Source organism: Ornithorhynchus anatinus, chromosome 8 (assembly GCF_004115215.2).
Source record: "Ornithorhynchus anatinus isolate Pmale09 chromosome 8, mOrnAna1.pri.v4, whole genome shotgun sequence".
In the NCBI taxonomy this organism is placed as follows: Eukaryota; Metazoa; Chordata; class Mammalia; order Monotremata; family Ornithorhynchidae; genus Ornithorhynchus; species Ornithorhynchus anatinus.
The window spans coordinates 17,247,774-17,264,471 of record NC_041735.1 but is presented as its reverse complement, the minus strand read 5'-3'; the positions used below and the strand labels follow the sequence as shown (position 1 = coordinate 17,264,471).

Here is a 16,698-nt window from a genome sequence, read left to right as displayed (position 1 = left end):
AATGTAATGGAGCTCTGTGGCAGTTGTTGGTGGGTATTTTGCAGGAAACCTAACCAGGGATTCTTATTTTTCTAAAAAGCAATAAAATCCAAAAGACAGTCGCACCAGATGTGTATTATTCAATACTGTACTTTTAAGAAGAAAACATTTAAATACATTTGCATTCAGTGTTTTGTTTAAATTTTGATGCCTCCGGCCTTCCTGCTTTGACATTTTTTAGCAACGTAATTATCACTGACAAAAAAAAGAATTCTAACAGTGGGATTGTTTACATTGGAAGTTCCTCCGGGGAATTAGAGAGAGGACAAAGGAAGAATAGTGTTTGTTGGATGGTATAGTGGATATAGCATGGGCCTGGGAGTCAGAAGGTTCTAATCCCAGCTCCACCACTTGTCTGCTGTGTGACCTTGTTCAAGTCACTTCACTTCTCTGTGCCTCAGTTCCTTCATCTATAAAATGGGGATTAAGACTGTGAGCCCTATGTAGGACAGGGACTGTGTCCAACCCGAATATCTACCCCAGCCCGTGGAATAGTGCTTGGCACATAGTATGTGCTTAACAAATATCATAATTATTATCATTATTATTATTACTCTCTGTGCCTCAGTTATCTCATTTGTAAAATGGGGACCGAGACTGTGACAGGGACAGGGACTGTGCCCTACCCAATTTGCTTGTATCCACCCCAGTGCTTAGTCCAGTGCCTGGCACATAGTAAGCGCTTAACAAATACCATAATTATTACTATTATTTTCCTAACCCCAGTGGACCAAGCATAGAAAGCATCTGTCCTCTGAATCTTTTCTTTCCTTTGCTGCTTAGGAACTCAGAATTGCAACAGTTCAGCCTTTTGGAAAATAGGTAACGAATGATTTCTATCCCTCAATTTGCCTTGTTACTCTTCGTTTTTTAACAAATGCCACTCTCTGGGATAATGTTTGTATCAGCGGATCCTATGGCAGTACAGTTCCACTCTCTCAGAGGCTCCGGTCTGCTTGGCGTATCAGCATCTGCGTGTGCTTCCCTGCTAGCCTACAGAAGAAAACATTCTCTGAATCATTTTCATGGTCCATGCTTTCGATGTACCGAAATGTGTTGTCTCTGTTTACCATAATTGAAAAGTATCTTTCTTCTGTTTGTGCTTTGAACAAACCTAGCTCGGTCTCTGAGAAGGCCGAAACCTCCCTTCATTTCTGGCATCCTGCTTCATCCTTAGGCTGGATGGACTGTTTTAAGCCTGGGTGGTTAACTAGTTTTAATCAACTCTGACCCTGGGGGAGAGTGCTGCTTGCTACAGGTTTATTCATAAATCTTAGCTTATTACCAGAAAGCATTAATAAGATTTTTGCTGCCCCAAATTGAGTGGGGCAGCAAATCATTTTTCAAGTAATTTCATGGGCATTTTCAAATAATTTAATGGACATTTCTTGGTTATTTTCATTATTATGGTAAAGACTTTTAGCCAAGCAAAGCTCACAAAAGAGTATATTTTCAGTGAATGGCAGTGTCACTGGCTATTTTCAAATCCAGGAGATAGGGCTCTTTCTCCTCTCAATCTCCTTACTAATTGATGTTTAGTGTTGTGCTACTATAGTCTCTCTTTTAGGAATTTTTAAAAAATATTTCTTCACCGTACAAAGCAATTTAATCTATTTTTGTTTGCAAATAGAAACTTGCACTTGCCATTTCCCAGCAAGCAAGTGTGGTGCTGCAGGGGCTAAGAGAATTAGAGTCAACTCCAGTTCAGTCATTCTTTCTGGCACCCTGGGACCCTTTAAATATGTAACTATAAAGAACGCATTTTACAAATGAAAGTGCCGTAAGTGATGAACATGTGCATCAGGTGGGAGAGGGCCTCTGTATACACCAGGCCTAATAAACTAGTATCAGTTGGAGCTTATGGTAGACCTATGGATTTGCTATAAAATTAGAAAAAGATGACACTTGGCTTACTTTTCCACCAATCATTATAACATGAGGAACTGAGTGATTTTTCTTTAAGTCATTAGCATAACATCAATGCTCATTATAGCTAGATTGGGCTTTCTGCCTGGTTCCAAGTCCCAAAGAGCAAAAGGTCATTTTAAAAAAAGAATGAAAGATCTTATTGCAGGACAGCCTGTATTCCTGCCTTCCTCCTCTGAACTGAGGCAATGATGAATATGACTGAGATTTCCCTCCTTTTTCAAGCCCTTGAACTACTTTCTAGACACTGAAACTCAGCTCTGCCCCCAAATCAGATTTTCAGAGATTGCCACATTTTATCCAAGAGAAAGGTTTATTTTATGATAATTAATTTCATATGATGACATTAATTATTCCCAGCTGCGAGTGGCCTTCTTAAAGATGGGCCTTCACTTACCACTCCTGAAAGTATAAGAAAATGAATTGGCATTCATAGTTAAAATATGCAGTCCCGAATTACAATAGAGATCAATACAGAAGGAAGATTGAGATGATCCATCTTCAGGCTGGAGGAGGAGAAAAGGGAGATGTGGGGAGAGGAGATAAGGAAGGCAGATATGGCTTACAGGCCATTGACTGACAGTCCCTAATGTGTAAGCTCTGGCCAACCTGGTTAGAGTTTGGGTGACCGAACTACAGGTTCCAGTCACCAAAATTTCCTTTTGGGCAGTGTCCACGGGCTGATGATCTTCTCCCACCTTGGCTGTCCTGGTCCGTCTTGAGCACTTTATCCTCGCAGGCTGCATCTGTGCGATCAATGCGCAGCTACAGCTGGTTGAAGGGGACCAAATCCATTGAACAGTTGATTTGGTTCCATTTTACCAGCTTTAGCAAAGCATTTGGCCTCCTGGATTCCTGGAGAGCAAGGAAGGAGAGTGACTCCGAGCCGTCGGTGGGGATGGGGGAGGTGCCCCCTCCCCTCCACCCTACTAGGTTTCAGGTCGTAGTGCTAGTTGGAATGGCTTCATTTTCAGGTAATCGGGATTTACTTAAGCTCCTTAGTAATTAGGTCTGTGAGCAGGGAAGCAGTATTTAGCAGAAGATTTAATAGTAGTAGCATTCCTAGGCTGTGAGGAGTCAAGCCCAGGCTGTTGTTACAGCTCTTCACGCTTGATATTTCTTTTCTTCATCTTCAAGCAGCCAATGCTGTTATGGCTTTGCATGAGAAAATGAGAAGACTGAACTAATTTAAATACTTTAACTTCCCCTCTTTCTTTCAACTGTTCTCTTATACATTCCTTCATGCACGTCTTTGCCGGCTACTCCCAGATCTTATGTTTTGAAACCAGTCAACGTACTCTAGTGTCTCAATATTTGTAGACACAGTGCAGTCACAGCCAGCAAAACTTTCACAAGACTTGTCTGCGTTTTTCATTCAGAGTTGAGGTCAGCCAGTATTCTAAATAATTCCCCAGGTTAAAAGGTTGCCAGCTGTCTCAAACGTTCACTAGCTACCACAATAGTCTTCTCCACTGAGAAGTCTCAATATCAATCAATCATATATATTGTTTACTGTGTCAGAGCACTGTGCTAAGCACTTGGGAAAGTTCGATACAACAGAGTTGATAGACACAAGCCCTGGCCACAAGGAGCTAAGAACAATCAAAAATGGAGTTTTGAGATCTCCTGTCATAAGCAAAGGATCCCAAAAGATAGAATAAGGAGATAAAGGGAATGGGGGAGTTATCTGTTAAGTTGCTATTGTTTCTGGATTTGAAGTTTTACCAAGGAGCAAAAAAATAATAATAATCTAATAGCCTCCATTTATTCAAAATTTCTGTTTCCCCACCCAGGAATCTCCCCTCTACTGTCAAGAATCCATTTTCTTCTTCAACCTCTGCAACGAAAGTGCTAACAGTTTAAAGGATGGGACCAATGTAGGGAAACAGACCCTTGTAAACCTACAGGCAGAGGTGTCTGGCCACCCTCTCTTCTTCTTCCTCCCCTCACAGAGAGGGACTCTTGGTTACAGAAAAACTCCAGGTAGTAAAAGACAAAGATTGCTTCAGATCCTATGAAGTATGAATCACCTCTTTTCCTTTATCCCACCTAGGGTCCTAAGAGATAACATCAACACCACCTGGACATTGACTATACAAGAACAGATTGTTCTTTGCCAGCATATCCTGTAAATCAGATATAGTGACCTAGAGCCATTGCTCCCGAGTCCCTGTGCTCTAAAGTGAGAGAACAAACAGCTTTGGAAGGAGAGCTGAACAAATAACAGTCAAGGGCCACTATTGGTGGCATGATCTCATAAAAGCCTGCTCTGGAAACATCTCAGACTAACCTTCTGACCATTTTTAAGGCATGAAAATAATTACTTGAATAATGTCAGACCAACTTTTGAGGAGCCTGTGAGCAGTGCCCTGGGGCCAAGATCAGCCTTTTTGGAAATATTAGCTCTTTCTGCTCTTTAACAAACAGCTGTGTGAGAATAGTACCTAGAGCCTCCTCTGCTCCAGAGAGCAGCATAGTCACTTGAGAGATTGCAGGCCATCCTCAGCACTGCTGAGTCCTGCCATGGCTCAGGTAATAGTTTCACTTCCAGGGATGACAAAGTGTTTAATCTTGTGGGATATAGGAATCTGGACTACTGTATGTGTCCCCTAATTCACACCCGACTTCAATCAGTCCCACAGTCAGCAGGATCAGAGGTGTCCTGGTAGCTTCAAACTGGGAGTATAAGGAGTAGGGTCTCAGATCTGAACAATACAGAGGAGGAATAGGGTTAATTATCCAGCTCTTGTTGCAGGACAAGGATGATAAAAGTGCCGGAGATTCCAAACTTGGCTTTCAGAAGTGTCTTGTTAACATATTTGAAATCAATGTGGATTTGGGTCGGGAGGAAGGTTCCATTTGTTTAGAGGAAGACATTTCCTTTTTAGAAAATTAGTTTTCCTACCCACTGCACCATTCATCAAAAGTAATGATGTTTAGATGGAGAAAGGCTTTGGCAGCAGTGAGGACACAATTCCCTCCATACCTGAAACTTCACAAAAAGTGCTAATGGAAATAAAGATGATGAGGATATTTGGGGCTCACGGACGATAAGCACATCAGCAAAGAAAAGAGACCTCATGAAGGGTTTCCTTCCAAGTCTTTTCTGCTCTTTCGCTTTCTCATTAACAAGGTAACGAGTCAAAACACACTGTGTATATGTCTGTCATTTGCATATTTCATATTGCAGAGAATATGATGTGATTCAGAGCACTTATGATGGGGACAAGGGAAATGTCCCTGAAACTCTCAAAGAGCCAGCTGCTACTGTCCCACACATCGCTGGTAAAGTAACAATACTGAAAAGGATTATCCCAACTGTTTCTGTCATGGACAATTGTAGGCAGGGCAAATAGTGGGCAGAAGTCCCTAGGTAGCACATAGGAGAATAAGGCTTCTCTAGCATGAGGGAGAGAGAAAATTCTACTGGCTTTTTTCTTCACCCTTGAAGTTATTCCCTGAATACTTCTCTGGATTGAATAATGAACAAGAAAAGGAGAATAGTGACTTGGAATGGAGAACTGACGAGGAAGAAGAGGAAGTGTAGCAGCAACAGCAGCAGCAACAGATTAATTGAGGGGCCACTTGGTGTGGTACATTATATTAAGCCTTTGGGAAGTACAAAATAATGTGACATGTTCCCCACCCTCAAGGATCTTACATTCTAATGGGGAAGATATATATAAAAATATTTATAATTAGAGAGCCCCAAAATGAATAAGGCAGACATATGGATATGAGTGCTAACGGCGATGCAGATAAATTCTTAACTGCCAGAGTTGGCAGAAGACAAACTGAACTGAGCACACAGAGAGAGACCTAATCCAGATTCCACCCACGACCTTGGCCAAGTCATGTGGCCTCCTGTGCCTCTGCTTCCTCCTAAAGGAATAGAGCTGATAACCAGAAAGAAATTTACCCAGTATCAGCTCATGGAGATGAGATTGCCTGTATAAAGTAAACTAGAGACACTCAACAGTGAGGTTGCACAAGAAACTGGACTCCCTTGCTTTAATTTCTAGAGAAAATGGCTGCAGGGCCAGTGTAGTAAGCGAGGGGAGGGAGCTGGATGCCCAGAAGCCTACTCTCTTCCTCTGGACATTCTAATGAAGACATGCTATAGACAGCACAGTCAAACCCAAGAATTTATCACAAATTGTCAATATTCCTAATGAAGCAGAAGATTTGACATGCAAGAGAATTAGCCTATATTGAACCACAGCCCAAGCCTATCCTGCATGGAAGAGACTCACTCCATGTTACCTTGCTGAGTCTCGAAACCCCTTGAGAAACAGATAGCTCCTGGAGCCATTATCACTGACCACTAAAAAGGCCATAAGAAGAGAAATGCTGTTGGTCTTCATCAGAATAAGGAAATCATTTTTAGATCTAATGCATTAACAATTTGTCATTCCAAAATCCAATCAAAAGGAAAAAAACAACAATACCCTGCATTGATTTTCTCTAGCTTTATCTTAATGAAGTGCACATTCCCTTAGTAATTAGCTTTAGAACTTTTTTCCTCCTCAAGTTAATGTGTTATTTGATTTCCAGCCAAATGTTGCTAAATCTGAAGGAATTTCCCAAAAATGGAATGACCTTTGATAATGCAGTGAAACCTCTTATCTGCTGCCTGATTTTCTCATCAGAAGACCTATTTGGACTCTCTAGATGGACAGAGCCTGCCTCTGGGAGGACATCTGAATCAATCCTTCCCCTCCGATACATCCCCTCTGTCTTTCTCTCTCTCCCCCTCTCTCTCTCTTTCTCTCTCTGCCATTTAGCAATGCACACCTAAAACGTAAATGATGGGCTTTTGGTTCCGAGAGCCAACCATTTATTTCAATTATGAACTGGGCACCTCCTCATTAACTGAGTAAAGATAAATTAGGCCATTCCACTGGCAAACTCTTGATTGTGAAGGCACTGGTGTAGCTACATTCTCAGAATGCTGAGGATTTAGGAGCACATGGGATTTCTTTTCTATCATTCTGTTTGATTCCGCCACAGTTTGAGATTATTAATCAACTCCTCCCTCCTGCTTCATTGTTTGCTACCTGGATTTGCCCCCATCCCTCACGTCTCTTTCCAGTCACTCTGTAGCCTATTTGGGATTAAAGCAATTTGCTCACAGAAGTTATTGATGCTGTCCTAGCTATGTGATCCCCATCATGGTGTTTTGTGATCTTGCATTTAGAGGGTTTGTTCCTCCTACTTTTTGTCATGTAGTATAAGCAGTCTGGAGCTAATCCTGGCATGAAGCAAGCTAGTCTCTCACAATTTACAGCACCAGGCACCAGAGCATAAGTCAACCTGAGGTCCCTCTCATCTGTCCATTCTCATGATGACCTATGATAACCTTTGAACAGATAATCAATACTCCACTACCCCATGACCACAGGGGCATTGCTCCAATCCAACCTTCACACCTGCTAGTGTTTCCCCTCCCCACCCCTACCCCTCACTGAGTTACAATATTAGGACAGAGAACGAAAGGATTTTTGTCACCTTGGGGGATGCATTCAAAGGCATGAACTTTTGACATTTTGCACGGCTAAAATTACTTCCCTGAAATGCCACCTCTCTTCACCATCTTATCACTTACATTGCTCCCACCTTTGAAATCCTTGGCATTGAAACTACATTGAGAAATATCGCTTTCCCCTTTCAGTGCTAGCTGAGTGCAAAAGGCAATGGGCTTGACTTAAACAGGGTATTGAAGCCACACAGTTCGTCTGAATATCCACTACAGAGAATAGAGCAAACAAAACCCACTACCTATTCATTAGCCAATTTGTCTCTCATTAATGCATAAAAGGAGATTAGCAGCGGGATTCCTGCCGCCATTGTCAGGTTCCTCTGGAATTTTCAAATGTCCAGAGTCCGTAAATGTGGTCAAAGCAGGCAAGAAGAAAAGATCCTTAAAAATCATTCATGTGAACTGCAGAGATACCCTTGTATCCTGTGTAGCCATATCTTTTCCAATTCACAAATGCAATACTTTTTTTTTTTACTAAGGTACTAAAACAGAACGAAGCTGTTCACTAATACAGTTTGTGCATTTTATGAACCAAACAATTAAATAGATTTTAAAACATCTGCTGACTGAATAATCCCATATAAGGGAGGTACACTCAGCATTTTTAAACAACTGATACTAGATACTGCTTTATACGCAAAAACACGAGCAGTCCTGTTAAAATCAATAGAAAATTAGATGCTATGAAAATGCAATATGTGTCCAATTAGTTATAATTGGAGCAAATGGTGATGTAGATAAACTCCCAGAGTAAGATGTATTTGCCCAGAATTCTCACAGCTTACTTTATGCACAGCACAGTATTGGCAGTTCCCCAGTCTGATGTATCCGTAACATGAATGATGAACCATCTAATACACAAATGTGTTAACTGTTATATAATTATGAAGTTGCCCAGAGCCTAAAAGATTGCTTTGGTGCACAATTGTGTGCAAAGAGATCTAATTCTCCATCTCACTGAAAACCCACTTTTGGATTTCACAGATTATTCCTGCGAACCTATTTAGAAACCAAAAACTGAGATGAAATCACTGATTGCTAGAAGTAGGTGAAGGACTTGATGTTTGAGCTTAATTTTTTAAAAGAAAAATTTTAATTTTGATCCCTTAAAGTGTATTTTCATTCGGCCTGATTACCTTTCTCTCCCACTCTTTCATTTTATTGCTTCAAAAGCCTTGGCTAATTTTCACCTTCCTCACCTGCTCTTCAACTTTCTTTTTAAGCTGTTCAAAGTGCATTTGCAAGACCAACTGCAAACTTACTGATAAGTGTCTGCTTCTCTTTGGAAATCATGTCTTTTCATACACTACCACCACTACATTCTGCTCTGAATCCTTGATAGACCCTTTTACTGTGATGGCATCTCCTTTATTGGTGCAGAAACTCTGGGAACCCAAATGACTCTTCCCTGCCCAAAGATGGAGCTGTAATAAAGGCAAATCTTGATCCATGACATTAAAGAAAAGGAGTCAAGATATTATTACACACAGTGAGACATTCTGTCACACATCAGCCTGCCATGTACCATATCAGGAATAAGCTATTTGAAGTCTATCACTGGAGGCTAAACATAGTACACACAGATATCTCCACATACATTAACATGAAACCAAATGTTCTAGATTAAATGGCATGTACTGTGCACCTTCAGTTCCCTATAGGCTTATCGACATTTGAGGCCTTTTTCTCTTGACACTGATCAGACTTGGGAAACTAGAGATTGACTTCTTCAAGATCGCTGTTGACTACATCCGTGACTCCAGATCTGCTCCTTGTAGGCAAGGCTAGTGTCCATCTACCTACTCTATAGAATTGTACTCTCCCAAGTGTTCAGTACAGTGTTCTGCAGAAATTAAACACTCAATAAATACCACTGATGGCTTGATTGCCTGAATGGTCGGTTTTAAAAAGGAAAAGCCAATGTATTGGCTCATCCTTCAGAATCAGGAAACCCCCTCTTCTTTTCTTTTTTGATGTCCATCTAGAAGTTGTGCTTTCTTTACAGGATTATTCCAGAGACTGTGACTGTAAAATCCAAATTTTGTTCCCACCATGTTGGGCTGAAATTAGGCCTGAAAATGGTCCCAGTTTAAGAACAAGCTCAGTCTCCCTGAACCTCAATTGCAAAATGGTTAAATGGATGGTAGTGGAAGAGATTCTCCAAAGCCTACACTGTCTACCATGAAGCTTCACTATCCTACATTTACGATACAATGATTCCATTTGGGGTCTAAAATACCAAAATTGTATTTGGATATTTCTGCTCCTAAACCCTTTTGTAAATTTAAACGTAAATTACCCAACCTTTCTTTTTCCGGCAACACTACCTATTAAAGCAGGATTCACTGTCAAATTAATTTTTAATTCCAAATTTTAGTTAATTATTAAAATAAATACCAAAAAATCATGACTTCTGACTTCTGGAGCAGTAGAGAGCCTCTAAAAGGGGAGAGTTTGCATTTATTCCCCCTAAATGTTTCAGTATTATTGGTCCCAGTTACTTATGTTGTTCAAAAAAAGGTCTCTCGAGGAACAAAAACAAAACAAAAAATACCCACAGTAGCTTTATTTGTTACGCTGACTCAGCTGAACTCTGAAAAAGGAATGCTAAGACCCAATCCATAACTTTTCTGTCTATTCAAAGAATGTATTATTTCTCAACACTGATAAAAGTTTAATACATAGTTGTCCAGGTTTTTAATAAACTTGTCAACAAAAGAGCAAAACAAATTGATGGGGCCCTTCCTACGAATAAATTCTGTTTCAAATAGACCACATGAATGTGGAGGACAAGGGGAAAGGCAGCAGAGGCTAGCTTTGCTGTTCTTTGCAAAAATGCCGAAGATAGATTTTTGTGTCTTATTACCTTAAAGATAGAGCCATAGTAAAAGCCAATTTCATTTAAGGTAGGAAAGATGTTCAACTTTCAAATACATCCAAGTCCACACCAATGAGGAAAAAGGGAAGAGATGAACTTTGTGCTTAAATTAATGCCTAACATATTCCTAGGTAACAAAATGGCATTTCACATCTAAAGGGTACGTTGTCTTTTCTTTTCAACTCCTGCCTTGTTAAAGTCATCTGGGGTGGTCCAACTGAGTTAATTCTGTTGCTGTTCATCAGAATTTGAGCTGATTGGATGCCTCCTTTTCCACATCACCCTATCTCATCAATCCCAAGAAAGAGATTTGTGTTCTTTGAGGTTACATCACTGAAATGATTGCATAAATAGATTAACAAGCAATATCTGTCAGTCTTTTTGCAAGCAAAGTGAGTATATTCGAGCCACCTACACAGGGACACATGTTTCAGTTCAGTGCTGCTCCATATAAATAAATAAAATCAACATATGCAATCAATATTTTTATCCATTTTTTTATAATGCAATAGATTTTCACATTAATCTTCATCTTGGTAAAGCCTCCAAATTTATAATTTTTGACGGTACCAAGGGCCATGAGGAAATTTAATTAGAAGCCACAACTTCTCCAACATACCCCATAAATCCCAAATTTTCTCCAAATAGACTATCATGCTGGAATCTAAAGTTCTAGTTTTGCTCTGAGAGGCTCACATGCTAGAGTAGCAAATATAATAATGATTATTAATAATAATAGTAATATAGATAATGGAAGGATGACCCAAGCAGGCTCTCCAAATGGAATTAGTGATGCCAACAAGCCAAGTAACAGGCCCTTCTCTCCTTGGGAGTAACTCTGGGAGCAACCGGTAGGTGTTTGAATTCCTGCTTGGACGGGCCTCACTCCTCTGTAAGGTCTCGGAGGCAGGGGTGGGGAAGGAAAGGCTCATGTTCTTACAACTGTTTGGTAACCGATCAGTTCACCCTTTCTGCATCTGGTCAGCATGAGGAGGCTCATCCAACTTCACTGCCCAGATGTCATCTGAGTCCAGTTTCACTAGGAGGGCAGCTGAGAATGAAGACTATTTACATCAGCTGTTCTCAAGGCCTCTTGAATTCATCCGGCTGCCCCAGGCTTTTTTAGAGAGCAGCACACTTTCACACGCTGGCCATATCTGGGCATAGCAAGCCACTTGCCTACCCAGCACCGAGCAGGAAGGTGGAAAATGAGCTGCATCTGTTCCCTGTATCAGTTGGCTTCATAAAACTGCCCTTCCTCCTATGCCCAATCTGAAAATATTTTGCTTATTAAGACCACTTGCCAATAGCCTTCCCTGCAAAGTTGCCCTTTCCAGACGATTGAGAATGTTCTTGGAAATCCCTGATTTCTCCAACCATGACGATTGCTTCACAGTCACATACACACCTTAGCGCACATATAAAATATGGCTTGGGGAGAGTGACAACTATTCCAGGGAGAGAGAGATGCCCTGCATGGGAGAGGTTCGGTGGGCTTTAGGGACTGACTTGACTAGTGACCCAGCTCTCAGCACTGGGGAAAGCGTTTCTTATCTTGGACTGGGAGGATTGTGTGCTATAAGCCCCTTCGGGTTTGCACAGTTGAGGAAGTCTTCAGAATAAAAACAAACAAACAAAAACAAACAAAAAAGCAAATCACCTATTTCAACTAGCACTCAGTACAAGCAAGATCTAGGCTGCAGTATCTGTTTTTCCCCCTCTGGATCTCGAATCTCTCTTTCGGTATTGCGAAGAAGAGGGGAGCCGAGAAATCAGTCTTTTCCTGGAGGACTAGAGGGAATTTAGCAACTTTCTTACTTAATCATCCCCTATTTCCATCGTGCAGATAGCTCTATATGGTGGATTCCAACATGACAAATCTACCTTATCCATTTGTTCATTATTGATGGTGATGATGATATTCACACGCTTGCATTAAATAACCTATTTAGAAGACCCAAGACTACTAACTCATTTGCCCTTCAAGAACAGTAATCCTTCTGTTGAATGATTGTCTGCCAGGAAGAGTCTAGTGACAGCTCACACACTCCCGCTTTGCCAGTCCAGGGCAGAATCAAGTCCCGCACCGGGCAACACCACCCTGCTTCAACTCTCCAGGGCAAAATCGAACCACAGAAATATTCTAGGGAGCAGAAGACTATTTTCCACCGCAGTGCTAACCTGCTGGGAGACATGCCTAGCTGGGTCAGGCCTGCTTGGGAATCAGACCCCAGCACCCCATCCCCGGGTTCTCCGAGGCTCCATCCCAAACCTCACCCCTTAAGCCTCAACCATCTAAGCCTGACAGTTACATGGCGAGTTTCTGGAAAGAGAAATCCACAACCTTTAAGCATCACAAATTATAAAGGGACTCTGGGTGTCCCACGATAGGGAAATAGCTGCATAGCCTCAAAACCGCAAATTTCTCAATTCAGTGTATGGCAATAGGTCACTTTGGACCCTGGAAGTGGTTTTTTTTTAATTTTTTTTAAATGGTATTGTTAAGAGCTTATTATACGCCAAGCACTGCAAGATAATCAGGTTGGATTATCACTCAAATGTCTAGTCAACATACCCACCTGGACACTGACCTGAGCAGGGTGAGTGTCTGGGTTTTTGCGAGGCGGAACGATAGGAATCTCGCTACGCAACAGAGCAGAATTCCACTTCTTTTTCATTTTAATGGTCTATCTAGCTTGCTCCTCTGATAGGAAACCCAGGGACAGCAGAAATGCAAGTAAGAGACTGAAGGGGGATCAATCCAGTGGCAACCTGAAGTTTCACGCAAACAAGTTGGTTCACCCAGCCAATGATGCCTCCTGTTTCCCCAATACCTGTTGGTTCACTGGCTCCGTGCAACCTTTTAGGGATGAGGCAGTTGGAACACTCTAGCCCATCTCTGCCGGTGACAGAAGGGCTAGCCTGCCGGGGGAAGCACGCCACCCAGCAGGGTTGGGTCAACCTGACGATTGCTCCTTGCTGATTTTTCACTCTTTTTGGGGCCTTCTCTTTCTCTGGGCCTAAACCAGCCTTTGGAAACACAAGGGGAGCCCTGCCCAGCCAGACTGGTGTCAAAGGCAGGGAGAGATACTGCAGTGCAGTGCTGATCTTTTTCTGCAATCGGACGTGCACAGTCCAAACCCTGAGTCAGCACAATTCTTTTTGATTGGTTGGTCTGAGTAACATTCTTTCAATTTATGCTAAATTGGCAGCAATTAATACATTTTTCCCCTTCCTCCAACTTGCCAACCCTCGTGAATGAAATGCATAAGCCTCTTCCCCAAAGTCACTCTTTGGTCCTAAATATTCTCGGGCTCTTTCATTTTTAATTTAGGGCATTTAAAAAAAATATTTGCAATTCAAGCGATGCTCACTTTGATCGACTTGTGCTGCAGCAGCTAAAATATCTGTCCTGCAGGTCAATCTAATCATGCTTAATAGCAGTTTATTCTTCAACGCAACATTTTTCACATTGGGTCGACAGTTTTAAATGAGATTGCTGATGCACCCCTTTACTAATGCTTTTACCAGGACCAGCACACGCTTTGAAATACTTGTGCAATAAAATGCTTTATTGCTCTTGATGAATGCACTATTAAACTTGAATTGCAAACAGCCCCTTCTTTAGGTAGGAGGGGCTGGAATTCATTTGGCCACCTGGCTGCAAAAATAAAAAAATAACTCATCATCAACATAAACAAATAGCCAGATAATCGCAAAGATTTCACTTCCACCAATTGCTCCTGCGCCCTCTTTCTCTCTTTCCTTTTTATTTTCTACAAAATCTCCCTTCCAGATATGGCAACGGCTTCACTCACATGCAGAGAATTCATCTCAAGAATGACTAGATTTTGTGAGCCATAGAATAGAAAAATTTTAACTAATTTGGTCCACTGGATTTATGAGTTTTTCAATTCTCAAAGCTACCGTTTCCACAACTGGAACTTATCCATGCTCACTTTGCTGTTTGCCTCAGAACCTGAACTCTCCAATGGTTGACAGCCCCACCAGTCCCATGTGAATCATGTGAATACTTAGAAAAATACCCATGAATGTTTCTAAACTCTTGATGGCAAAAACACTGATCTAGTTCTTAGTACAGATCATTTGACTCCCCGCGACAAACTGAAAATAACTTGAAACAATTTCCAAAGGGAAGCACAAAAAGGGAGGGTCAGGATTTTCAGATTAGGAAAATCTATTATGTACGCCGGGCTAGAACTTTAACTGTGCCTTGAATGTCAACCTACTGCCTAATACTTGCATTTCGTCCCTAGGAATTTCTTGCTCTCTCTCTTTCTACAGGAAGACTATCGCTGAAACAAAGGACCACACTGCGATCTTTGGGACACTAAGAGAGCTCAGTCAGGTGGGCCCTGGGGCCTTCTAAATGAGTGGACCGGGCAACTGACTAATCATTCCTCCCTGGTAGGGCTCTCCCCTTGTCCTTTGAGTCTGTCAAATTATTAGAATAATGGCACAAAGAAGGTGCTTAAAGTTACAGTAGGCAAAATGTGTACATAAGGATAGACCCAGTCTTCATGACGTCTGATTATTAACTGGCCCACTTGGTCATGAGTCTTTAGCCAATTATGAGGGGAGAAAAAATGCAGATAAAAATGACACTGGGGCTCCGGGGCCCTATTGTAAATCAAACTCAATTCCCCAGTTAGAGCAGCAGTGAGCAGCCAAGGGTTTGCAGTGATGTAAAGTGGGGAGAAAACGTTAACAAAAGGAAATTTGGTTTTATATCCAGAAGAGTAAGAATGGGTCTCATTTTTAATTCAGTAGATCAAGAGAACGGTGGTGATTTATAACAAAGGAAAAGCTGAGACTATCCTTGTGAACTCTCTAGTTTTACTGCTCAGTCAAACCCAATTTCAAAACACTAATGCTTTTATTTAAACACCACATCCTGCAATAAAACTTTAATGTAAAACAAGGACTTATCCGAGGGAAGAGGCTGCTCCATTTCTGTGGTTGGGAGCGGATCTCTGTGGCCTCCCACGGCTCGGCTACTTCCCGTCCCCGGGCCAGAGTTCCGTTAAGGGGCGGTGGGGTGGGGGCGGGGGAGGGCAGATTTGAAATATGTCGGCCTGCTCTTGGAGGTGGAAGGAGGTTTGCCCACTGTTTGCTTTCACCTCCTGCCATGAAGATGAGATCTTCATTAAGATAGCAAAGCCATCTAGAATGTTCCCCAGCCACTATAAGCGGAGGGTTCTTTGTAGATATGAGGCCTGTTTGGTCCTCAGCAGCTGAGGCAGCACAGCTGAGCCTCCCCGCATGCTTTTCAACAAGTGTAGGGTCAAGGTTACCTCACCCTTTGCTCACTCCTCTCCATGAACAGGAGCTGTCATTTCTGTCAAAGTTCACATCTCCTAGTGGGCTGGAAAAAACCCCAGGTTAGTGTAGGTTTGTGCATCTGTTGCAAACTTAAGGCCCAACATTCCCAAGATTCTCTCAGAAAGCCAAGATCGTTTTGTGTAAAAAATAAATAAACCCCAGGGTTAATGGGTGGCAGAGCTCCATGGCCTTAGATAGAGTTCATCCATGCCTAGAAAACCTTGGATCTCTGAAGAGTTCTATCATCCTACCTCAGGTGGCAAGGAGCTGGGGGATGAAAAGATTTCTCCACATTCAGGTGTTGTTCAAGACCCACGAAGCTCACATTCTCTCTAGAATTTCCTTCTGAAGACCACCCTTTCAGTAGAGATCCCTCCAATCTCCTCTTCCACCTCTCTTGGAGCTCCTTGGCCTGTCGTTAGAACGCCCCTCGCTAAGCTTGAGCAGTGACTGGCAGCCACACACTATTGCATGGGGTGAAGAAAAGGATTCAAGTTCAATCCAGATTCAGTTTTGCTTGTTTCCTGTACTGTGGATCATGGTTACACCAATCACTGTGGAGCCAAAGGGGGAAAAAATGCATTTTTGAATGGGTTTAAGCACGACTGGTAATGGAGGGACCAAACATACTCCCAGGGAATATTTGATTTTACATTTTCCCTACAAGTAAAAAGGGTGCTCAAAGCACTAATGAAAAAGTATATTTGGACTTAGTTTTGGTAAACTAAGAGTCAAGATCAGTGGGCTAGGGCTAAGAAGGATTTGACTTTGTTAAAACAGTTCTCTCCATGATCCTTGGAAATAGGGATTTCCAATGTGCCAGGGAAAGACTAGATCACCTTTCCTTTCTTTGCTTTTGATTTCTAAGCCAAGTTTAGTAATCCCAAATTTACTAGTAGGACCAGTTTGAATTTTGAAAAAAATTAGGTGGTTTGATAGCCTGGGCTAGTCCTGTGATTTGATCATGGGCTGT

The 16,698-nt window shown here is 41.8% G+C and overlaps 1 long non-coding RNA gene and 1 other non-coding gene across 6 annotated transcripts in view; both read right to left on the bottom strand.

The window, feature by feature from the left end:
- The window catches only part of LOC103164817, a 110,628-nt gene that overhangs the window by 87,931 nt on the left and 5,999 nt on the right, over positions 1–16,698 (bottom strand). The window lies entirely within an intron of this gene.
- Positions 2,733–2,792, bottom strand: MIR133A-2 (microRNA mir-133a-2). The gene has a single exon (NR_127382.1). It is a non-coding gene; the product is annotated as a microRNA mir-133a-2 (primary transcript).